General features: G+C 41.2%; 1 long non-coding RNA gene across 1 annotated transcript in view; it reads left to right on the forward strand.

Annotated features, from left to right (window-relative positions):
* The first annotated feature begins 3,775 nt into the window (after nt 1–3,775).
* The window catches only part of LOC122174409 (uncharacterized), a 32,152-nt gene continuing 9,017 nt past the window's right edge, over nt 3,776–26,910 (forward strand). The window contains exon 1 of the long non-coding RNA XR_006176159.2: nt 3,776–4,242. This is a non-coding gene — a long non-coding RNA (uncharacterized LOC122174409). The remainder of the gene's footprint in view (nt 4,243–26,910) is intronic.

A 26,910-nucleotide genomic window follows, 5' to 3' on the forward strand; every position in this document is an offset into this window, starting at 1 on the left:
AATTTGGTCAATGCTTCTTGTGTTTTAATGATCATGAGTATGCCAACAACAGCAACCAGATATAGACTAGACATTTGACTAGTGAAAAACAGGTCCTATATTACCACCTTCATTAATAGTTGTAACTCAAGCACTAGGACAAATGCACTTTCTTTGAAAGGGATACAGTCTATCAGGTTGTAAATGTCATATATTTAAAATTAAATTTTGGTATGTGTCATTAATAGAACCTCAAATTATTAAAAATGAAAATTCTAAAAATATAATGTACTGTTCACCATTACGTCACTGCGTAGGAAAAATCGTAAGTATGGCAAAAGACCACCCTGGCTTAACCAGGAGATCTTCAATGATCTGAAACTCAAAAAAGAGTTCTACAAAAAGTGGAAATTAGGTCAAATTACAAAGGATGAATATAAATAAATAACACAAGTGTGTAGGGACAAAATTAGAAAGGCCAAGGCAGAAAACGAGATTAAACTAGCTAGAGACATAAAGGGTAACAAGAAAACATTCTACAAATGCATTAGAAGCAACAGGAAGACCAAGGACAGGGTAGGCTTATTACTCAATGAGGGAGGAAAAACAAGAACAGAAAATGTGGAAATGGCAGAAGTGCTAAATGATTTTTTTGTTTCAAAAGTTTTCACAGTTTGTTTCAAAAGTTTTGTTTCAAAAGTTTAGTAGCAATTGGACATTTAACATAGTGAATGCCAGTGGAAATGAGGTAGGATAAGAGGCCAAAATAGGGAAAAAACCCAGGGTTGTGAGTTCAATCCTTGAGGGGGCCACTTAGGGATCTGGGGCAAAATCAGTACTTGGTCCTGCTAGTGAAAGCAGGGGGCTGGACTCAATGACCTTTCAAGGTCCCTTCCAGTTCTAGGAGATGGGATATCTCCAAAAAATTACATGGAGTCATGAATACTACAGGGGCCCCTTTAAATACAAACAGCTATTTTCAGTGGAATATTTTTTTTAAAAATCATGATACATTTTCTATTCGTTTTATACTTTGTAAAAGCCTAGTTTTACAAAACCTAAATTTTAGGCCTAGATTGATCTGACAATGTCCATTTAAAGAAATGATTATGTAAAGAAAGCTCTTTGGGTATGCTTTACCTTTTATTACTTTAGAGCTGGGGGTGGGGGCATTGGGCAACTCATATGTGAGGAAAAAAACCTAGCAAATTCTTGGGTTGTAGCCAATTCCTTAGCTAAGCCACGAACTCCATATTTGGCTTGAAATGAGGAATTTCCCCCCCCCCAACAGCTGTCTCTGGAGTCAATATAAACTGTTCTAGACTATTTAGTAACCAACGGAGTGATACTATAGAAAAGCTTAAAAAAAGGTTGTGTAGCGTTGAACTTCATAGGGAAGTATGTTAGAGAACATTACAGAAATTCATATTCATATTTTCATTTTTACAGTACATTACCTAACAAGAGTGCCCTCTGAGGGCTTTATCCTGCAACCCAAAGTCATGTGAATAGGTGAATAGTTTTTTATGAGTAAATCTCTCTGAGATCAATAAAACTACTTTGAGTAAAGACCAGGCATTTTGTTATATAATAAAATCTCTTTCATTTATTCCTTGTGAGATTTTTAAAATATCCTTGCACACCCTTTTTCTCTAACTATGCTTTTTTGATCCATTGCCTGAAGGGAGGATGCTTTCTGGAAGAGTATTTGCTGATGGGAGCATTCACCACCTTTCACCTCAAACAACCCCCCTTTCTCCTCCTCACAACTCTGCAAGGAAAGATTTTCCTCAAGTAGAGTTTTACCATTTTGAATTCACTGAACATTCAATCAAATTCCCCAGCCACAATTTAGAAAACACTTTCTAAAGTGGATGCTTCTTTTTGTTCTTTCATTTTATGCACCATTATCAAAAAATGAGGCAAATCAAATTTTTTAAAACTCTGATTACATCCCCAGTTGAGCTGAAATTCTGTGCTGGTCCAGAGTAGGAAACTTGGTAATGGAACAGAGCTGTGGTCACCTACTCTAGGTGTCTGATATTTATACCACTGCACAAGCTGCAACCTTACTGTATATTTAAACAATGTATTAAAAAGAGTGCACACAAATAAAGACTGACAGCTAGATATAAACCAGAACCAGCTGGAGTAAGGGGGCTGTGGTACTGTATCTTCTCTCATGAAACATTTTGCCATCTGCTAAAATCAATGTATATTTTATAATTATCATAGAAGATGAGCACTGTTGAACTCTGAAGTATTGACTTAGAAGATTTGGATGATCTCTAGAAAGAAAGTATTACAAAAATGTATCGCAGGAAAAAATAGTCTTCTTGGGATTCCTCCCTTTAAGGGGAGATCAAAAGAATGTAATAAAAATCAGTTTACTTTGTACAGAAATGCAATAGGATTTTAGAGCTGTTTTACAAATAAAAAGAAAGAATAGACCCACTTTGGGGACTGATGTGGTACAATGTTAGGACATTTAATCTGAAGTTTTTAACTCACATGGTATTATGTTTGTTTTAACAAAGATTGGTTCTATTGTGGTTGTAAAGGTAACACACATTTGGAGCAAAGCTGTTCTAAATCTGTTTAACCAAATCCAAGTAGTGAAACTGTAGGAATCTAAAAAGTGCAAAAAAGCTTAATGCTCACCACACAGGGTAGATGTCAGCTAGCTTGATGTATTTATGTGGCTGAAAAGATACATTCTTTTCTGATCCTGATTGACTGATTTTTAACTTTTGTTTAAATTAATTCAGTTTTTAGTCCTTGTGGTTGCAAAAATAACCTTCTAATATGACCTGAATGTAATGGATGCAGCGCTGTCTTCCTAAATCTGCAGACAGCCTGAAACAATGACTTCAAAGGGTGTGAACTTTTCTACTACCATTAATCTGATTGGCATATTAACGATAAATAGCTAATGCTCATGTTAAATTAACTGCTGATCATTTTAACAGATGAGATCTAGGAGGAGGCGGGACTTGGGAGTTGCTGCAGGGGAAGAACAGAGGACACCTATATACAAAGATATAGAGGAGCGAGAGAAACAGAGAAAGGAGGATGGAGAAGAAAGTGAAACAAAGGGCAGTGGTCCTAAAGGAGAGCAGATGTTCTTTCTGAGTGGTTCTGGATATAGCAATAAGATCCCGAGCAGCTAATAGTAATAATGAAAGCAACTAAAAGTATAGTTACTTACATAAAGGCAAGATTCTATGCTGGGTGTCTCTGCAAATCTTCCACTGATATCAGTAGGAGCTCCATTGAGGATTAAGAACAGTATGGCATCCTATATTTGCATGTTGGCCTCTGAACTATAATTTAAAATAAAATTCTCTCTCTCTCCATTGAATGAGTTTGATGTTCTGGCTTAGTCAGTAATATTTACTTTTGTACCCTAGCAAACCATTTCCTCACTGTTGTCTTCAAGGAGAATAGCTTCTCCACATCCATGATACTGACAGACCACACAGCAGGCACATATTCTAGCCCTTGTTTATAGGCCCAAATTCTCTGTCCAGTGCCCAACCTGAATAACCCAGCTGGCTGGTGGAGATCCTACCCCAAAAGCTGAAGTAGGTTTTGTGGCCCTACTGTACCATAGACCAGCTGGGAGGGAAAGAGATCACGATCCATGTAGGCAGTAGCTTTTCTGTCCCTTGAAGCTATTATGCATGGTTGTGCCAGGAGCATCTGAACAGTGGTTCTCCATAGCTTGGAGGGTTCTTAGAAAGTTCTGATGTGACATGTAATTTAGACTGAAAAACCTCAGGTTGTTTCAGTGCAATTCAATGGGCTCACTCCCAGCAAGTCAAGTGATAATGGACCTGTCCACTGCCACTATCACAAAGATATTTGTGAAGAAGAAGGTGACATCACTGCAAGAGGAGACCATTGTATAACTTAGCCAGGACACAGTGTTATACCCAGTGCCCTACGACAATTGGAGAAAATTTAAACCTCACTCTTCTGTGATGTTTTCCATACATGTTGTGTAAAACAGGCTCCCAGGACACCTTTATAAGGGTAGTTTCTGGGAATGAAGAGGGAGGTTGTGCAAATATTAATGTAGTCTCTGACTAAATTAATTTTGTTCTGGATTTCCCATAGGCTTCAGGGAAGGAGGATATGGGTTTCTTGGCCCATCCTCTCTACATCTGTGGACTTTTGACTCCATGAGGGCTCTGTGGAGAGTCCAGGCCTGGGGATGCTGATACAAAGGCAGGCAACACCTGCCTTCCACATAGGATTTAGGTACAGAAGGCCTCCTCTACCCTGATAATTTTGTGGGAATGTTTGGACCCAAAATTATGACATTACAAGGAAAGGTGAGGAGTTTTTGGGGGGTGGGAGAGAGAGGGAGGGAGAGAGGGAGAAAGCAAAGGTTACATGCTCAGTGAGTTTACATTTCTATTATTCACCCTTCCTAGTCTCATTCTTGTTTGCTCACAGATATTTGAATAGACTTCTGCTGCACACCATATATTCTGTGTTCCAGTGTGTATCATAGACACCAATTATGAATCCTTTTCAAATCTATGATGCTTTATCTAGGAAGTATTAAATTTACAGAACATCCAGTCTGTGTCACTAAATGAATCCATTGACTAACTGAACCAACTGTCACACATGTGCCCAGTTGTTAAAAGGCTAAAACTTTCTACCTTACGCTATTGCTAGGTTGGTATAATTTGCTCTAAGAATCTGCATGGCATAATAATGTTTAAGATCCTAGATTGAAATCTCCTCATGGTAGGGTCTTGGAGTTATTGTCTTGCATAGTGACAAGACTGACAAATAATAACGATAATTATTTGAATCTTGTAGCAAAATATATGTTTTGAAAGCTGATCATGGCAGGTCTATTGCAAGAAGTTCTGAAACCAGTGGTTTAGGTTAAAAGTTGTGTATATATCTATCCAGCTCCAGTCTCTTAACTTGCCAATACTTTGTTTAAAATTAATCACATGCCTGCTTTTGAACTTAATGGTAAGGTAGCTTCTTTATAAAACCTCTGAAATGAAAACAATCACTTAAAACGCTCAGTCTACAGTCTGCAGTAAATCAAATGTCTCACTTGTTTAAATGTTACTGAACATATCCTCATCGAAGAAAAAAAAACCTCATTGTTCTCAGTTTTTGGAAAGTAATATCCTCTTTAAAATTTATTATTTTTTAGAAAAACAGCCATTTAATAAAAGCTGATATTTATCATTTCAGCACAGTTTAAATTAATATTAAAGTGGATTTATGCTTATTATATTGATAGTATAAAATTTATGATGTCCTTAACAGTTCACCTCCTTGCCTTTTAATAAATCAGGATGAGTAAATGACTTGTTAGAAAAATACATTGTTTTAATTTAACTACTTTAAATGCTTTCAGAAAAAAGTGTGTGTGTGGGGGGGAGTTTGGATTGTATTACTACCTTGGTAAAGGCTTTTAGAGTAAGGGGGTCCAATTCTGCAATCCTAAATCACATGAGTAACCCTGTTAAAGGCAATGGGACTGCTTGTATGAGTATAAGGATTACAGTTTTGGGCCCATAATTTTAGTGGCCTAAATAAGTCTGGGTCAGATTCTCTGGTCTGCTTAGCCCAGCTTGCACTGAATGGTCATCCGGTGGTGACTGAAGAACTGCCCCTTTGCAGGGGAATTCTCCATTGGCAGAGACAGTAATTCTTCCTGCTTCCACCCCACTCTTGGCAAAAGGGGATCGGAGGAGATGGGTCTAGAGAATTCTGAGGCTGTACCATTTCCTTTTTATCAGGGACCTTACATTAGTGGAGAGTTGAGCTTAGTGGAATTCTGCTCTTCCACACCCCATTCTCCTCCCTGTCGGGCTCATTTCCCTCTCCCAGAATGCCCATCATGGACGTTCCATCTTCCCCTTGTAGACATTAGTACATCGGAGGTGTAAGTCAGAGCTGCTCCTGTGTATCTCTAACTTGCATTGTGGCCAGTTGACTGAAGATCAAGGAGCCACAATGAGCTCCCTTCAGTGTTCCCTCTTCACTGTGGGGCGGACAATCTGCCTCATGTTTCCAGCAGCTGTATCCATCCTTGAATGTCCCATCTGATCAAAATTGTGTTCACCTACTTTTCATGTCTTTTTCTGCAAGTGGAACGATACCTTTCCCAAACCCTACAACAGCAGCAGCATAGCCAGGGTAATATTTTATAACCAATAATTAATTCTATAACATTATACAAGACAAATCCTAGGATTCCTTTCCCAATGTTTGATTTGTGTATTGATTGATAACAGATTCAGGCTCAAGAGCACCGCCTATTGATGAATACACCAGGGGTCAGTCCCAGAGCACCCGTTATTAGTGTTAATGTAATTGACATCAACACTTCCCTCTGAAATCCATAACCTCTAGGACCAAGCAGTCAAGGAAACTTTTGGAAACAACTGACATGGGCCTATTTTTGTTGTTATTGTTTCTGGGATTAACATGGAGACATTTGTTTTATTGTAGACATTAGTCTAAGTGTTCAGAGATTAACTTCTGAGTACAAAACTTCTTATGAACTAATATAACATGATTACAACTTAAAATGGAGACTATTTATGGCAATACAACCTTTTTCTGGGATTGCCTCAGATCTCACAGGCTAAATAGGGCCAGACTTGGATGGGAGTTGGTGTGGGAGTCATTAGGTGGCATACTGCCTTTTGAGTCAATATTGAACCAATGCCACATATTAGGGTTAATATAGTTTACATCTTCCCTGGCCTCATTCTTCAAGGTGACCTGTCATGTCCCAGTGTGAAAGAGGGAATGGGATTCAGGTCATGCGGGGAACACAGGCCAAGTTAAGGAGAGAGGTTCTGGCTGAGGAGAATGAATCTATCATGCCCTCCCATGGTAGAACCTGCAGGAACTGTAGCAGAGCCAGAAATCTGTCCAAGACAGAAAGGATGGTCCTGTGGCTGCAGTGCTATGCTAGCACTTAAAAGACCTTGGTTCAATTCCCTGGTCTACTACAGACTTCCTGTGTGATCTTGTGCAAGACAATTAATCTCTTTGTGCCTCACAGGGGTACTAGAGATGGAGTTCTATTATCCTCAGCAAAGTGGGGATAACAGTGCTGCTCTGCCTCACAGGGGTACTAGAGATGGGCAGGAATTTCTGTTAGGAATGATTCTTCCCTCCAAAAAAACCCTTTTTTCAAAACCAAAATTTTCCAAAGGCATTCCAGGCAGGCAGCTGAAACATTCTGTTTTAGTTCTCCCGAAAAGCAGTTTTTCTTGAAATCCCTTCCTGTGAAAAACTTCATATTTTTGACATTTTCTCATGCCTTGGGGGGGAATTTGTTTAAAAAAAGAAATTTTTGAGGGGATTTTGATTCTCTAACTAGCTGTAATAAATACATTAAAGATTGTAAAGCTCTCAGATACTATGGTAACAGGGGTTATATAAGTACAATAGATAGTGTATTTCTCTTTACTATGTGGTCTGTGTACTATTTAAGATGTCATTAAATATTCATTACCTAGATTTTAAATATTTAGGTTTTCTAAATAATGCAATAAGTAAATATATTGTTGTCATTTAGCTAGCTTCACTGGTTTTTCATATAGATCTCATTGGGTCTTCATGTCAATACAGATAACAGTTGGAACTCTCAATACAACAAGAGGGCACTACTTGTCGTCCATTAGCAAACGAACAAAAAATTCTTGGAAGGGCTTGACTGCAGGACAGTTATTTTCTCTCTTGAATTAAAGAAAAAGCAAATAAATTGCAAAGTACTTTTCCAATTTTTTTAATTATTGCATTTTTCATCATCAGTATTTCCCAACTTTTGTTCAATCAAATGCACTCTTTGTATCTGTATAATTGTGTTTGTATTTACATTTTCCCAGGCTCTTGTAGCGCCTCAAGGAGTAATTTATGGGGCTATAATAATGTGTTATATTATCATGGCCCCATAAATGACTTCCTGAGGCACTAAAAGAGCCTGGGAAAATGTAAACACAAATACAAACAAGAAACAAATACCTGCAAAACAAAGAAAGCACAAAGAAGGGTAATATATGACCCTATGCTCACCTCTGTTTAAAGCCTCAACCCAGCTCCCATTGAGGTCAGTAGGAGTTTTATTTTTGACTTCAGTGGAAGCAAAACTGTGTGTCTTAAAACCTCAACTGTAATATTGTTAGCTTTTATATTTAAAGATACTGATTGTATCTATTTAGTGATATAAGGCTATAATTAGTCACTACTAAATATAAAAAATGTAATTTAGTACTGAATATTTGGAAATGCTCCCTTTTCTTTATTTTTGATTCATTAGTAAGTTATCTAGGGATTTTTATTCCTTCAGGAAGCAATATAGTCCAGTGGACTGGGAATCAGGGGACCTGGATTCTATCCTCAGCATTACAAATTGCTATGTGACCTTATGGAAGTCATTTAGGGCCAGACCTCTAATTCCAGGTGTCCAACTTTAGCCACGTTGCACTGATTGACTCTTGCTCTGGGGCTGCAAAGCAGCAGAAAACTGGCTAACTGGGGGCCTGAGGATACTCCGGTGAAAGGGCAATTCTTGGGTGGCAAATAGTTGCCATAGCACCATTTTGCCATCCCTCCTTCCTAGGTTCTTGATTCATGGGATGTTTCCAGGAGGCAAGAAGCAAGGCATGGATAAGTTGCTTTGCTATCCCCAGCTGCTGGAACACCTTCTTGGTTCTGTGGGCAGCTGGGTGTAAGTCAGAGCAGAGATCAGGGTACTCTAACATATCCTGGTGTCCAGACTGGCACATGGAAACCCCAGGATCCAGAAATGTAAAGCCACTTTGGCCCTAGGCATAGGGGGGATTTGTGCTGTCCTGATCAGACAGGCAGTGCAGAAATTAAGGCAGGTGAGAACCCTCCTTACTTGTCAGGAATTGAAATATAATGAAAACCCCCCAATTTATCTGATAGACACTTCCTCGAGACCAAGACATGTGCATATGGAACTGAATTGCCGTTCTCTTGTGTCTGAGGTGCATTTAGATAATTACCTCTTTCTTTAGATTGAAAACACTTTTTCATACATGTAATGAATGGCTACTTAAATGCTCACTAAGGGTCTAAGTTCACGGAAGCAAAAAGTCATGGGAGTTGGAGAACAATGAAGAGTTGATTAAAATACTGAGACCTGAAGAACAAAATCAAATTGTTATTTTCCAAATGATAAGCAGCAGACGTTGGGGATGATGCACAACTTAAAGTCCACTTTGCTTCGGTGTGTATAGGGATATCTGTAATGATTGTGAAGGACTAAGTTAAGGAGATGAATATATTTCAGCCACGCAGAACAAGGGAGAAGAGCTGAATATATCTCAGCCATGCAGAAGAGGGGTGAAATCAAATGATGAAATCATGTAAGCATCACACAGCTGCAGTCCTGGCAGAGTCTAAAAGGAAGGTTATAGAATAAAACTCTTCAGGACTCTTTAGGCCTTGATAGTGTATTGGTATCTTACTGACTTCTATTAGACCTTTGTCCAAGTTGCTGAGGAAGACCCTTTTCAGCCAATGTAATCAGAGGCCAGGTTGGAGATCCCTTACTCACTCTGGTGAACATTTACTCACTAGCTTCAATGGGTCTGCTTGTGGAAGTAAATGCTCCACCACATGAGCAAGCTAGCCCTATATGGTTTGATGATTTAGGCCCAATCTTGTTCCCCTTAGATTCAATAGGATTTTGCCAATAACTCCCGTGGGAATAGGATCAGGTCCTGTGTGAGAATATTTTATGCAGTTGAGGCAACCTCCACTTACCTTTTGTCATCATGAGGAAGCATATACCAAATGAAAAAGAAATGAAGTAGGGTGAGGTAATGAGGTAGGCTTTGTCTACAATACCGATGGTTTGTAGAAGTGGGGGTGTTATCCAATGAACGTCCAGTCAACACTGTATGACCCTCTAACCCCCCCCCCACCCCAGCAGTGAACTCAGTTCTGAATGACAGATCTTGGCCAAATGCACCCTGTTATGTTTTCCATCAGTAAAGCTGGATATCTGTGTATAATTCCTGTGGGATCCAAGGATAGTAATGTATACACATAGAAAAAGTTCAATTTCAAGTAGCTGCTAACATCCAGTAAACATTGTGTTCCAAAATTCCTTTCAAGGCTCATAGCACACAACGAGTTTTGTTCTAAACACTGCAGTTCTTCGCAATGTCCAAGACTTCTGGTGGGAAGACTTCATACTCTGAAAAGAAAAGAATGAGAGAATATTTCACACTGAAACTACTATAGGCAGAAAGCCCTTTTCCTAGCCATAATCCAGGTATTTCTAGTGTGCCCATCACTGAGTCATTTAAGCAAAAAGCATTTCAGTTCAGCTTGTAGAGTCATTTTTAAAACTGTATCTCTGCGTGTAGATTATTAAGGGCAATATAAGTTAGGTATGTTTTGTGTAAAAAGGACACTCGAATAACTTTAATAAAAAAATTAGAAGTCAGAAGTGGACACTCACACAGATCCTCATAGTACCATGAGCACCCCCAAGGTCCTCCCCAGTAGTATGTTTCCTTCTTCCCTCCTACCTCCCACCTCAATAAGTTCACAAACTTCTCACTCTCCCAACCACCCTTCATTCACTCCTCCTCCTTTATTTCAGTTTCTCCTCATCACCCAAAAAGCATTGCCTCTCCCAACCCTCAGTTTCCTCTCCTTCTTCCCACAGACCTATTCTCCCATAAATAGCCTTTCCCTCTTCCAATCACACCTCATCCTCCTCTCCCAAAGATGCTTCCTCTGCCTGTGTACCCAAGCCCAATTTCAGCACAAGGCTCTGCCTTGATCCTCTATTGCCTCCCCCATGAGTCTGCCCTACCCAGATCCCCTCCCTTGGTCCCCCTGAGCCTGTATCCTCTCCAGCCAAGATCCACCAGCTCACAGGTTCTCTCCATGAAGTTATGTGCTTCCAGCTACTGTGTGTTGTGACCATTGTAACTGGACAGGCAGTGTGCACATCAAAACTGTCTTATTTACCATTTATTTTTTGAAGTTACTGTAAATTCAATTCAATTGAGAAGAATGTCTGAGCATATTCTGTGCTGCCCCTGTGAGCTCAATGGAAATTCTACAGAGAAAGAAAATGTCTTTTTGATATATTTTCCAAAAAAGCACATGTATACACAGCCACACCCACTCATAATAAACAGAGCAGAACCTTTGCTCAGCCACATGGCAACCTTACAACAGTCTATATAATCAACATTGATGTTACAGCAGAAAATTCCTTCATGTTTAACCCACAGTTTGCTTCTTCACACAGCACAAACCACAGACGTCAACCACTGCAGTTTATCCAAACACCAGAGTTCCACCCCAGCTTCTAGGTCAGAAGTGCACGCACACACGGACACAACTGCATATATGTATACACAAACACCTCCCTGTTCCCCCAAATCCTCTCAAGTAGCTTGACTTTCATACTCACACCTTCTGTGGTGAGGAGAAGTCAGCTCCCTAAGCTTCCCTGAAAGCTACAAGCTGTTTTACTTCGAGGACATGACATCTCATGATTTCAAGAATTGAGTTAGCCCTAAAAAAATCTGTGAGATTGGCTTTGAAATCATGAAGTTAAAAATAAATAAATGTTGGGTTCTTTATCTCCTGGTTTTGGGCCTTCACAGTGCACTGAGGTCACATTTTCAAGCTTTTCTTTGCTAGAATCTTACATTTAAAAAAAATGAAAGCTGAGATTCTCATTTAATCACTTGACTCCAAAAGCTGGGGCTTTCTGAAACTTGCCAAATATTGCCAGACTCACGATAAAATCTCGAGTTGACAACGCTACTCATGAACACATAACTTTAACACAGTGTGATGGGGCGTCTGCCCCACACTGGCAGAAAAGGGGTTAAAAGCAGCTCTAGGGAGGCTGCTCAGGAGGCAGCCAATCATAGAAGGGCAGAGCAATGCTGCAGGCAGAGACCCAAGGAGTTAATGGCAGCTCCTGGCAGGCTGCAGGGATCACAAGGGTGAGGAGGATGCTGGAGCCACTGAAGGAAGGGGCTAGACCGTGGACTGCAGTTTGCCACTGAAGGAAATGGCTGGACAGTAGACTGCAGGTCCCCCCGGAAGGGGGGGAACATAGAGTTTGGCACAGCTGGAGGGCAGTGTCACTGAAGAGGATGCCGCGGTCCTGGGAATGACATGGGTCCAGGAACAGAGGTGACAGCGGGCGAGACACCACCAGAAGAGGGTGCAGCGCTAATTCCCCGGACAGCCAGCAGGAGGTGCTGCAGTGGTGAGGCATGCCCCATCACACACTAACAAAGTGATTTTGGTTGGGGTCATATTAGGGCCACGAATTCCACACAACTGCAGTTCTAAGGCCCTCTGCCCCTCAGCCTGCCCTCAGTAAAGTGCCTTTCGTGTATGCAATGGGTACAGAGATCGCCCTGTGTGGCTGATCCTATGTCTCCATTGCTCATGAAACACTGCCATAAGTCCTGAATAATACAGAGGGCCCCCTTCACCAGGGTGATTTTGGCGCATGTGGATTAGATCAAACTGATCACCTTAAGTTCACTATGGCAGGACACAGCTTGCATTGTCTATACTGCAAAAGAAAAATGACTACCCTATCTCAATTCTGTAATATAAAGCTGGTTTCACATTCATGTGTTACTCACTAAAGTTTAGAAAGTACCTATACAAATATTGAAGCTGATTCTGTACTGAATTTCCAGGGATAGTCCTACCAAAAAGGCATAGCTCAGAGGCAGGGTGGGAGAGTGGCAAACGTATTTTTATACCACCTAGATTCTGCCTAAACTGGGTGGGAGTCATTGTGGCCCCGATGCACATTGTGGCCCCAGGGGCTGGTCTAATTTATGGCAGCATTACTGTGACTGCCTATGGGCCGCTTTAAAGCCCAGAACTCCTTGTAATGCAGATCACTGTATACATGCCCCCCTCCTAAAACCAGGCACACCCTATACTTGGGGCTGGAAAGGAGGCAATGTCAGGCTACTCATGTAAATCCTACATTGTCCTGAACCAGAGGAATTATCCCCAGGCTGGTAGTATCTCCTTTACACCACTGGAATAGCATGTAGGAGCCTGAGTGGAGGCCATACTAGTCCCCTTTATTTTTTTTATTGGATTGGAAACTACTAGTGTTATGAACTGTTATCTGGTAATGTAATTGTGTAATTCATGTATTACTTCCACAAGGAAATTTCTGTGGAAAATCAACACACTGGAAAAAAAATCAAAAGTTTCACAAAATCCATTTTAGCATTCTTGCAAATTTGATTGGTTGGACATGAAGTTATAATTTCTGTATTGTGATGTTGGCTGAAAAGGCTGATGATTTTGTTGTACAGGAGCCAACAGTGTTCTGAGTTCCCATTTTATTTGCAAAAGGGCATGGTATGCTTTTGTGATATGGAACAACTGGATTATAAATTTCCAGATCAGCCAAGATTTCCAAATGCTTCACAACAGTGTGACTCTCCCCCAGAGAGATTTGTATGGGCACACGCCCATCTTCATGCAATTAACCCATCACACCTTTATAGATAAACAGTGACAAGTTCAACATCAGTAACTCTGTTCTTATCAGTTTGTGTTTTGAGATCTTATTAGCAAATGGGATTATAAACACAGCAGAATGTTGGGTGTGGTATGTCTTCAGCTGTTCCTTTCTCACTGAAATGTCTCTATGACTGCACAAAGTCAAACTGAGATGCCTTTAGTTGGAGGCAGACTCCATATAGTTTCATCATCACTAAACCCTTTCCTACCTCTTTCTCTCTCTAGGGAAAGATCGTATAAGTGACAGCACCGTCTAGCTGTAGAACAGTTATGGCACAGATAGAAGTGGAAGTTTCCCCACATTGCCATATCAATATCTGAATCGTAACTAGAGGTTGGAGCATAGATCATTCTCCATACCCATTAATTCTTTTGCACACTCCTGGCAATCCTAGCAAAGAAGCAAATCATTAATTTCCATTGTGATGTGGACATCTGAGACCACTATCAAACAGCCATCAGACAGTAGCAGCTTTCAGTCACCATTTCCCTGGGTCATACTTGAGCCAAAGGCCTAGGTTCTATTAAATAGTAGTTCTCAATCTTTAGAATAGGAAATGATACTACAACACAGCTTCTGAGATAGTGGAAACTGCCGGAAAGTGGTAAAAGTTGCTTTTAAAATGGTAACCACTTTATCATTACCAAATTCCTGAGCCATCCAGTCCTCTATTTTGCCCTCTTCTGATGAACACAAAATTCATAATTCTGTCTAGCTGGGAGTGTTGGGTGAGTTACCTTACTCAAGAGCAAGCCAGCTTAAGCTGATCAATAGCTGATATTTGAATATCAAGCAGCCAAAAGCTTCATCTCTGGAACTTGCCCAGGACTTCAATATAATAGCACATAGCGGTTCCATCGGGCAGCCAGACATGTTCCTATACCCTTATTTCTGAAAAAGAATGTGTTGGTCCACTTTACAATTTTAGGTTGAATTTTTAGAAGACACTTCAAATGTTGAAGGGAATTTCCATGCCACTTGCTTAGCCATGAACTGGAAGACAAATAAAGGAGACAAGTTTTCACCCCTTCAAAAACTGTGGATACAACCATTCTGATCGTTGAGCCTAAGCCTCTCCACACTGACACGGTTTTATTTGATGTGCTTTATGTTAGCCTTATTGGCAAGTTAAAAAAATGTGCCTACAAAGTGTTCTCAGCTCAGCTACTGTCATTTGGAATTTTCTTTAAATGATGACTTTGAAGAGAAGCTCAGAAAACACTGCATAAGACAGATGGAAGCAACATTAACACATCTGATAACACTTTGCACTTCAACAGAGCCTGTCATCTGAACATCCCGAAACACTTTACCAACAATAATTAAGCCTGCCCAAATCCCTGTGAGGTAGGTATATCAAATACAAATATACCAATGTTAAAAGAGAGATCACTGAACTACTAAGTGACTTGTCAAAAGTCATATAGTAAGTCATTGCCTGAGCTGAGAATAAAACTTAGTAGGCTCATCTGTCAGGCCACTGCTTTAAATCATTAGACTGCCCATCACTAGAACTGTAAATAAACTCTCAGCAGTCCTAACACAAATTCCAATGGTGCCTTACTATCTTTGTCAGTATGTTAAACTTACTAGAGAATCTGATGTTGGAGCAGTTAGACTTACTACTAAGGCAACTAATTACGCTTGATGAGGTTTTGTAGGAAAGGGCTCTCCAGTTGGTTGATTCCCACAGAGACATTAATGACACAAATGTTTGAGAGTGGGAAAATCCCTTTTTGTGACAGTCAGGTGAGTATTCAGGCTTTATTTATTTATTATTTATATTCATACTTGACTTTGATGCCTCTGATGAAAGCATCATGTCTGGTCTAATCTCAGTGTATGCACTATAGTTGATACATTGATGGCTATAATTATGCTCTGTTGTTTGACCTGTTTTAATTTCTTCAGGCACCCAGAGATGAGAGAGAAACGTGCACACTGTACATTGCAAATACCAAAAATGTTTCCATTTTCAGGCCACTGAATCATAGTTACTAGAGATGCACAGCAGCATATGCAACATAAAGAGGTCAGGTAGCATGAGAGAAGACCAGCCATTTAGATGAAAATCAGCAAGCTTCTGGGAGAAGTAAATGCAGAATAGCAAAAATACCCTACACTGTCCTTACTCACACTGTTGATGCTTTCCATTGAAATCAATGGACCCAATTCTGGATCCCATTTCTGTTTGATGCCATCTACAGATGGTGCAAACAGGAGAAAAGCTGGCAAAACTGCCTCATTGGCAATTCCTCTAGAGCTGGAGGAATCCCTGGGTAGCAAAGGGGCAGCACATCAGCATAGCGAGGTGGTTGCCAATACATCTAGATTCTGGCTGAAGTGCCACCATGCTTTCATTGTTCTTGCCTGCCACATCAGGACCCTGGGGCCACAGGCAGCTGAGACAAAGTCAGAGCAGTTCATGGGCTGCTCAAGTTTACACAAAGGAGTGCATTGTGTCCTGTTGGCTTCATTTAATGGAGTTCTATTATCTATCTATCTATCACCAAGAGTATGGAAACACTTTTCTATACCCACTATTGCTAGAGGATATGTCTGTACTCTAAAACATTCAGAATTTTAATGGATGTAATTTGTTTATTGCACCTCAAGCTGAGAATTTCCTATGGAAGGTCCTGCATTAACACTTGGTATCTGTGAAATTCCTCTCTCTTATCTTCAGAGTTAAAAAGTTTAATTCCTATTTCATTATTCTTTCTATTTAAAAAATTAATAAAATGTTGTTCAAAATTTTAATCTCTATTTGTAGACAAAATGGTCATATCAGTATTCAAATATATGGCAGTCCATTCACCTTTATAATTGACCTGCCTCAACCATACCATAGTATAGGAAAATTATGCAGTCTTTTTAGATTTAATGAGCTTTCTTATGTCAAAGGTTTAGCACCATGAGTCTTAAAAGGCACAGTGTGCTCTGGAACTCAAAAGAGCTGGGTTCCATTCTTGGCTGTGCTGCTGGCCTGCTCTGTGACTTTCCCATTTTGTGCCTCTATTTCCCTGGGCCAGAGATTGTCCATTCCTATATGTATGTACAGTGACCAGTACAATGGAGCTCTGATCTTGACAGGGGCCTCTACAGACTACAGTAATACAAATAATAATGAGTGATTACTAGGTCTTGATAAATTAAATAGAAATCAATGGGCTGGGTTCTGCGGCACACTGCAGCTTGCTTACACTGTTCTCATCGTATAAAGGTTGGGGAGGGGGTGTAAAATGGCTCTCCATAAAATTCCGCTCTCTCCATTGTCCTCAACAGGCATAGCTAGGCATCCAGAATGTTTGAAAACCAGGCAGTCAACTGAGTATAGATTTGTGAACCTACCTTTGGACTCCTATTATTAAAAATATTGGGTTTATTTCCTAGCTTTGACTTCCCAAGGGAGCCGATTTCTCTTTGATTTAAATGTATGGCAAGTCTTCACCTTTTTTATGTTGCTGTTAGATGCCAATATTTGTAGCCTGTTCTTTTTATATGTTGTGATGTACATAACTGCTCATACAATATTTGTATGTCATTGTCCCTTGTGGCAGTACCGCAATAGTTCAGGCTGGTACAATAGCCTGGGTTATGAATTTAAACAAAGCTCACCTATGTTTAATAGTGAAAGGATTACAATGGCACCATAAGATTACCTTCAGCTGAATAGGGTACAGCAGTAGATAAGTCATGATGATCTTTACATACACTTCCTATTGGACAAAAATACTCTTTGCATTCTTGTAGCATGCAACAGAGTCCAGGCACAACTGGAAAAAATGCTGTCTTCATATGGATTAGTTAATATTCCTGTGATCCCTTTGTGTTGTTTCATCCACCTATTTAGGTGCTTACACGCATGGTCTGGTCCTAATGATGTGTAAGCTACTGCATTCTTTGATACAGACTGTCCTCATATGCACTTTATACATCTGGACGTTCTGTCTCGAGATCTATCATATTAGCAAGGTATTTGTGCCGCTTCCTCATGTTTTTAGGAAGTCAGCTGGAAAAAACCAGCTTGCAGCACTTGTTGCCATTGCTCATGCTTCTACCCCACTGGTGACCCTGAGGCCTTAGTCCAGAGTAAGATGTTTAGCTTTTCTCTTCTAGTTTACAGTCAAACATGTAATTATGGAGACAGCTCAGCACCCCAGGGATAATGTTATTTGTCACATGGCACAGTGCAGTTTATTTCTTGTCCTTAGTCTCTCATTGCTCCCTCGGGCAGCATTAGTTGGGAATGTTGTGAAAGCATCACAGTTTGCTTGTAGTGGAATAGGGTGTCTCATAGCCATTCCCAGCCACCTAAGGAGTGAATGTAACCAGTGGGCTTTAAAGACCTATCTAGTCATTCTTGGTATGAATGTGATGCAACATCTTGCAGATGGAATGGGAGAAAACTGAGGAGGATCCTCAGAGATCTCTGTAGCTTGTGAAATTTTTCTTCAAGCTTTTATCAATGATAATATGGAGCACTTTGGCCACAGCTAATTATAATTTGCATGTGATACTGCCTTGCACAACCTTCTCATAAACAAACTACGGAAATACAACCTAGATGGAACTATTATAAGGTGGCTGCACAACCAGGTTGGAAAACCATTCCCAGAGAGAAGTCATCAGTGGTTCACAGACAAGATGGAAGAGCATAACGAGTGGGGTCCCTCTGGGATCAGTTCTGGGTCCGTTTCTCATCAATATCTTCATCAATGATTTAGATAACGGCACAGAATACACTTTTAAAGTTTGCAGATGATAACCAAGAGGGGTTGCAAGTGCTTTGGATGATAGGATTCAAATTAAAAATGATCTGGACTAACTGGAGAAATTCTCTGAAGTAAATAGGATGAAATTCAATAAAGACAAGTGCAAAGTTCTCCACTTAGGAAGGAACATCAGTTGCACACATACAAAATGGGAAATGACTGCCTAGGAATGAGCACTGTGGAAAGGTATCAGGGGGTCATAGTGGATCACAGGCTAAATAGGAGTGATCAGTGTAACACTGTTGCAAAAAAAAAGCAAACGTTCTGGGATATATTAGCAGGAGTGTTGTAAGCAAGACATGAGAAGTAATTCTTCTACTCTACTCCATGCTGATTAGGCCTCAACCGGAGTATTGTGACCAGTTCTGGGTGCCACATTTCAGAAAACATGTGGACAAGCTGGAGAAAATCCAGAGAGGAGCAACAAAATGATTAAAGGTCTAGAAAACATGACCTATAAAAGAAGACTGAAAAAATTGGGTTTGTTTAGTCTGGAAAAGAGAAGACAGAGGGGACATAACACTTTTCAAGTATAAAAGTTTGTTAGAGGGAAGATGGAGAAAAATTGTTCTCCTTAACCTCTGAGGATAGGACAAGAAACAATGGGCTTATATTGCAGCAAGGTTGGTTTAGGTTGGATATTAGGAAAAATTTCCTTACTGTCAGGGTATTAGAGCACTGGAATAAATTGCCTAGGGAGGTGGTGGAATCTCCATCATTGGCGATTTTTAAGAGCAGGTTAGACAAACACCTGTCAGACATCCGAAAAACTTCTATTTTACAAACTTTACAAAGAAAACATGGAAAAAAAATTCACAACGTGAATAACTTTATGGTTTGGAAGTAACTAAGGCCTGGTCTACACTAACCCCCCAATTCGAACTAAGGTACGCAACTTCAGCTACTTGAATAACGTAGCTGAAGTTGACTTACCTTAGTTCGAACTTACCACAGTCCAGACGCGGCAGGCAGGCTCCCCCGTCGACTCCGCATACTCCTCGCGCCGAGCAGGATTACCAGAGTCGATGGGGAGCACTTCTGGGTTCGATTTATCGCATCCAGACAAGACGCGACAAATCGTACCCAGAAGTTCGATTGCCTGCTGCCGAACCAGCGCGTAAGTATAGACAAGCCCTAAGATAGAGACCTTGAAATTAAATTTAGCAACATACTGGGTAGAATTTGTTACAAACTTCCCAAGGAAAGGAAGCAACATGTATAGTATTTGTAAAAAGGAGAAACTGGCAGCATTAGGCTGGGACCAAGAGGTTCGGAGGGCAGGAGGGGATCAGGGCTGGGGTAGGGGGTTGGGGCGTGAGGAGGTGGCTCGGGGTGCAGGTTCAGGGTGGCGTTTACCTCAAGCAGCTCCCAGAAGCAGCGGCATGTGCCCCCTCTGGCTTCTACCTGGAGGCAGCTCTGCTGCACGCTACCCTGTCTGCAGGTGCCGCCCCTGCAGCTCCCATTGGCCACAGTTCCCGGCCAATGAGAGCTGTGGGGGCGGTGCTTGGGACCAGGGCTGGCTCTGGCTTTTTGGCCACCCCAAGCAAAAAAAAAAACCTGTGGTGCAGCCGGAGCACGGGTACAGAGGGAACCAGCTGGGGGGGGGGGTAGGGGAGGGAGCAGGTGGGAGAGAGAGAAAAGGGGGCGGCCAGGGCTACAGCAGGGGTGCTGCCACGCGGCCCCTCCCGCTGCGCCGCCTCCTGCCGGCTGCTGCGAGGGCTCCGCTCTGGTGGGCGGGGAGGGAAGGAAGAGGACTGCCCTGCAGGACGCTCTGGTTCTCCGTGCTGCCGCCCCCTACAGGATGGCCGGAGCAGAACAAGAACAAGAACAAAAACAAAACAAAACAAAACAAAAAAGCGGCCGTGCCGCCCTAGGATTGGGCAGAATGCCGCCTCCAACAATCTGCCTCCCCAAGCACCAGCTTGCTCAGCTGGTGCCTGGAGCCGGCCCTGCTTGGGGCGGAGGCAGTGTGTGGAGCTGAATCCCCTGGCTGCCCCTACGTGTAGGAGCTACATGGAGCGGCCCCTGACCCAGCTCTCCAGTTGGAGCGCCGGAGCAGGGCAGGCCTCAGGCCTCACTCACCAGTGGGAGCTCGAGGGCTGGATTAAAACAGTTGGCAGGCTGGATGCGGCCTGCGGGCCGTAGTTTGCTCACTCCTATTCTATGGAATATATAGAGAGAGCATGTTTTTCTACAGGAAACATTTTGGTTGGAGGAGGGTATACTAGGAGCCAGAAAACCACAGATTCTAACCATTTGGTTTCTACAATGACAACTGTGTGTATTTCTATGCGCTTCACAACCCACATGATTATTGAACATGGCCTCATATTCCTACCTCAGGTGTGAGGCAAATATTTCCCCATTTTACAAATAAGTTATGGGAAAAGGTGCATAAGGTCATTTCTTTACACTTGATAAGATGAATGTGTTTGTGTATAAGATAGGTGTTGTGAATTTTATGATGTCCTCAGCTGTTCATTTCCTTGCTTTCATGTGCTTTGTTTTTCAACTAATGTGCTCGGTATGTACCTTAGTATCAGTTAGAACCTTTAACTCATTTATGAATTTAGTTGGTTTGTAATTATGTCTGAAGTATGACAAAAAAGGGAAACAAGGATATTGCATCTGAGGAAGGTTTGGAAGCAGGCAAGATGTGACAAAATGGGATAAAGGATTTTGAAAGAAAAGAGAAGGAATGGAATGAAAGAGTAATCAATATCAAGAGGATATGCAAAACTGTGTAGAAATACTTTACACCAAATCCTTGATGTGCCACTTGATGTGCACCATCAATGACATTAATGGGAGCTCAGCATTTCTAGGAATATGGCTCTCTACAAGCTGTGCCAGTGGACAAAGAACCACAAAGAATAATCCAAGGCAAGGAAGAAATATATATGTGGAATCAAACATTAAATGCTGAGGAGAAACAGAAAGATTAAACAGTGAAGCTGAGCGTGCAAAAGATAAGAAAAGAAATATGAAATTATGATAAAATGAAAGTTTTCAAGTACAGTGCATGAGGGACAAGAGGTCAGTGAAGGAAAGAGCAGCGCTTCTGACAGTAAATCACCCATGCTGCTCTTAGAAGAGATGGAAGTTGCTAACATCTATATTAGTTTCTAGTTATCCTCTGAGGCAAAGAACTATAAAGCTGCACATTTGAATTCAGCAGAGAGAGTCTGGAAATACTTAAACAGCAGATTTGGCACTACGTTAAATGTGGGGGGGAAATTACCTGTATTTTGAACAGGATTTCACAAATTCACCAAGAAAGGGAGTTAACTACCTTAGCAAATAGAGATCTGGCTTGGATATTGAATTTTATAAATGTCCCTGTCTTCCCTCTGGCCAGACACCAGTCTGTTGTAAATTGACCCAAATCCTGGGCCCCACATGTTTCTAAGCCCCTGGGTCAATATTTCTAGCTATGGGTCTCTCAGGCTCACTCCCTGTGTCTGACACCCTTCTTGGTCAGTGGGATCCTGCTATCTTGTCACCTGAGCCCCCCAAATAAATGCCTCAGCCCTCCTGAGCCCCCCAGTTGCATAGACATATTTCCCCAGAGTCCACTTGGCTGTGGAAACTGCTTACTAGTCAAATCCTTTGTGGACAATGTGTCTGGAGAGGAAGGAACACAGGTTTAGCAAAAGAAGTTCTTAACCACAGTCAATTTTACTTTGGAAAGCACCAGAGAGTCACAGATCTTTGAAAGACAACAAAATCCAGAATGCAACCTGCCCTCAACCTTTGGTTTGAGCTCACTCCTCCTGGGAGTCCTGGGGTTAGTCAGAGTCCTTAGGCTAGGCAGCTGTTCCTGCCATCTCTCTTCTTATCCTGGTCTTCTTGTATGTGGCAGTAATCTGGCCTCATTACTCAGAGAAGTACACACTTTTAAAATGTCTCTGTTCCTCTTTTGCCCATGTACTTTAGATGGGGGAATTCCAGGCTCCAATCCTTCTCCCTCCCATTGGCTTCTGTGTCAAAGTCCATGGTGATACCCCTACTAGTAAAAAAAAACCAAACCCATTGTTCCAGTAGTGAAGAGTCATTCAGTGCTTATGGCCCTCTCATTGTTAGCCCTCTTTGAGGTGTCCCACGCCCCAGAATGAGCAGGGCAGTGTCTAGAATAGACAAAATTAGACTGTTTTTTTCATCAAAATTAGACTGTTTTTTTTCCAAACAACCAGAAAGTCTTAGGCCATGTCTACACTATACAGCCTATGTCAGCATAGCCCCTAATGTAGATATAGTATATGTCAACAGAAGGAGGAGTTCTGTCAGTACAGAAACACCACCTCCCTGATGACGTTAGCTGTGCTGACAGAAGCACTCTTCTATAGGCATTGCTGCATCTATGCTGGGAGTTGTCTATGTGGGTGTGATTTTTTTCCCCACACTTCTAGCCAACACAGCTATGCCAGCATAAGGTTTTAGTGTGGACCAGGCCTTAGTCCAGTATAGAGGTTATAATACAAAGTGAAGGTTACAATGAATGTTACAATCAAAATGGCATGCACAAAACAAAATGGAATTCACAGTTTGACACAACCCTCCCACCCGCCTCCGCGCCCAATCTGACATACTGAAGATAAATGTTATTTGTGACTCTATTAGTTTTAATCTTTTTCCAGGCTGGATAAGGGGTAGGTACATCTTATTGTGCCAGGACTTGGAAAAGTGAGCAAACTCATTTACTCATTTTGTTTCTTCTATTTAAATGGATAAGTAGAGCTTCTTGAATAGTAAAAATAATTTTGTCTTTCAAGGATGTTCTGAGTAATGAGTTTCCACAGTGTAACAGGTGGGAATGAAGTGGCAGACATTTTATTACTAGAAATAGTGTCTGAAGCAAATTAGAGGATTGGGCCAAAAGAAACCTAATGAGGTTCAACAAGGACAAATGCAGAGTCCTGCACTTAGAATGGAAGAATCCCATTCATTGTTACAGACTAGGGACCGAATGGCTAGAAAGCAGTTCTGCAGAAAAGGACCTAGGGGTTACAGTGGATGAGAAGCTGGATATGAGTCAACAGTGTGCCCTTCTGGCCAAGAAGGCTAATGGCATTTTGGGCTGTATAAGTAGGGGCATTGCCAGCAGATCGAGGGACGTGATCATTCCCCTTTATTAGACATTGGTGAGGCCTCATCTGGAGTACTGTGTCCAGTTTTGGGCCCCACACTACAAGAAGGATGTGGAAAAATTGGAAAGAGTCCAGCGGAGGGCAACAAAAATGATTAGGGGGCTGGATCACATGACTTATGAGGAGAGGTTGAGGGAACTGGGATTGTTTAGTCTGCAGAAGAGAAGAATGAGGGGGGATTTGATAGCTGCTTTCAACTACCTGAAAGGGGATTCCAAAGAGGATGGATCTAGACTGTTCTCAGTGGTACCAGATGACAGAACAAGGAGTAATGGTCTCAAGTTGCAGTGGGGGAGGTTTAGGTTAGATATTAGGAAAAACTTTTTTACTAGGAGGGTGGGGAAGCACTGGAATGGATTACCTAGGGAGGTGGTGGAATTTCCTTCCTAGTGGTTTTTAAGGTCAGGCTTGACAAAGCCCTGGATGGGATGATTTAGTTGGGAATTGGTCCTATTCTGAGCAGCGGGTTGGACTAGATGACTTCCTGAGGCCCCTGAAACGACACAAACATAGTGGTTCAACTCCATCTTGCAGTTTCTGAAGAGGTGATTTTGGTTTTAAGGATAGTGACTGTCTTTTACTATGTGTTTGCACAGTGCTTATCAGAATGGGATCCTGATCTCAGTTGGACCTTTTGGGTGCTACTGTAATACCCATAAATAATAATATCAGCCATATTTATCAGAATTACTAGGCTAAATTAATTCCTAGTGTAACTACTTTGACTTCAGTGAGTTACAGCAGAGATTAATTAGGTCCAGTAAGTGGAACCTACGGACCAGGCAGAGGTCACTCATCGGACACTGGGGAAGAATACACTACAGATGTCCACTTTATCTAGTCTGCATATTAAATAAAGAGGAATTTATTGCTCCAAATATAATAATTTTTACCAGCACAAACTTTCACCCACACAACCCATCTGCTCCACCCTCCGCAACCCCCCAAATGGGAGCTCACAAAAAATCACAGCTTGCTAGTGTATTTGCAAGTTGTTTTGTGTTAGTCAGCTATGAATCTCTTCCCCAGGACACTGGCTCTTTCTGAGAAACCAGAATGCTGAGAAGCACTCCTGTTCTTCAGAACTTTACTGATCACACCTGCATTGTGCACTGCAGTCCTTGTCCATTTTATCTCTTTCTTCCCACTGTGAGGAGATAAAGTTGCAGAATGGAGATACTAATTCTGTGGCTGTCGTGAAATCAGTTTGGTTGTTTCAGTCCAGATGTGTTCACCTCACACAAACCACTGCTACCAGGTTTGGCTTTGGTTTGGACCATGTTGGCAGACTGAGGAAAGAGGATTAACTGGGGCTGGAGACTGAACTATCCTCTTACCTCCCCCTGGATTTGGTCTCTACTTAGCACATAGAGGACTTTATCCAAGGCTATCAATCTGGCACCATTTACAAGCAGCAGATTAACTACATTTTTAAAAAATCAATTAAAATATTATCTCAATTTTCTCATAAAAAAACCACTACAATATTTTACTGCTTGGTCCCAAACGCTACATTTTGCAGTAGTGTTTTGGACCAATGATGTAATTTTTTCCTAGGGGTCATTTCCTAAAATCTCTTTACAGGTAATAATTCATGTTTCTATTTATTATCTATTCTAGTTCCTGATGTTAATCCAGCTAAATTAAAACACAGTGACCAAACTCTGTCACTGTCTGAGATAAATGAAGAGTGCGATCCAGAGTCATTATGGACCAGGGTCCATATGAAATGAAGGAAGTGTGATATGTGAACATGTGGCTTTGCATGAAAAATGCTGGATTTACTGTGAGAGTTTACACGTGGGCTATTTTATGCTTTACTGCTGCAGTTTTATAAAGAAAATCTGGGAAAGAAGCTTGAGACTCTGATTGCATCCCATTAAAAAAAAAAAAACATTTTGCCAGATTTAGTTATCAGAATTTTGGTGAGTGGCGCCTGCTGGAATGAATGTCGGAATTATCTGAATGTTACATTGTTTCAACACTCAAAAAGCACTGCTGTTTCATATGGAGTTGATGAAAATGCCCCAGTATTCTGTCATGCCTGGTAGAAAAATTAGTTACTGCATTTGGGGGAAGTTTCCATATTTTGCAAACAATTGAGTTTTTTCCTCTTTCCATACATGCTGCTGAGTTTAATTTTAACAGCATGTCCCATCATGAAATATTTTAGATCAAAATATCTGGTGAATGGGGGAGACATGTATACGGATGGGGTGATGGGGAGAGCATATTTTGGAAAACGGCATATATTGTAAAAAGCAACAGAGGGTCCTGTGGCACCTTTGAGACTAACAGAAGTACAAGATGCAAGTGCATCTGAAGAAGTGAGGTTCTTACCCACGAAAGCTTATGCTCCCAGTACTTCTGTTAGTCTCAAAGGTGCCACAGGACCCTCTGTTGCTTTTTACAGATTCAGACTAACACGGCTACCCCTCTGATACTTGGCATATATTGTAAATTCTTTTTCAAAGTTATTTTGTGTACCTATTAAAATGATTGTCTCATTCATGACTAGCCCCTGAACTTGTTAATTTTCTATGATGAAAGCTAAAATGGATAACTTTTTAATAGCAGTAGTATCAAAACAAAGATTATCACATTACACACATCAGAATGATCTGAAATTCAGCTTTCTACACTATCCATTTTGTCTATTATTATTTGGAAAATAACCACCCTGTCATATTAAGAATTACTTTAAATACTTCAGGTGTTTTTTTACAGGAAATACTCTGTCCTGATTTACATCTCCTGCAACCCTTGACTTATGTGGAGTGTAAGACAGTGTCAAACTTGTACCATGGTATACGATGGTCTGGGTAATACTTAGTCCTGCCATGAGTGCAGGGGAATGGACCAGATGACCTCTTGAGGTCCCTTCCAGTCCTATGATTCTATGATATACAAAGGGCAACTTTCAGCCAAGACAGGCCTAGCATATCCCTTTACTGGATTTGTTGAGGTGAATGATTCCTATGGTAGCTCCGTTGCCCATAGTAGCACTGGGGCCTTGTTGAGCTATCTGTAGTAGCATGAACTCTGCCAGGTCACCTATTGGCTAGACAACTCCACTAAGGAGAGGAGATGTTTCTAAAGATCTAATCAGAAGCCCATAAATGCTGACAAACAGAGTTGAGTATCAGAGGGGTAGCCGTGTTAGTCTGAATCTGTAAAAAGCAACAGAGGGTCCTGTGGCACCTTTGAGACTAACAGAAGTATTGGGAGCATAAGCTTTTGTGGGTAAGAACCTCACTTCTTCAGATGCAAGTAATGGAAATCTCTAGAGGCAGGTATATATCAGTGTGGAGATAACGAGGTTAGTTCAATTTTTGTTTTTAGAAAGATTCCAACCCTCCCTGATTGAACTAACCTCGTTATCTCCACACTGATATATACCTGCCTCTAGAGATTTCCATTACTTGCATCTGAAGAA

The sequence above is a fragment of the Chrysemys picta genome, chromosome 6 (assembly GCF_011386835.1).
Source record: "Chrysemys picta bellii isolate R12L10 chromosome 6, ASM1138683v2, whole genome shotgun sequence".
Classification (NCBI taxonomy): domain Eukaryota; kingdom Metazoa; phylum Chordata; order Testudines; family Emydidae; genus Chrysemys; species Chrysemys picta.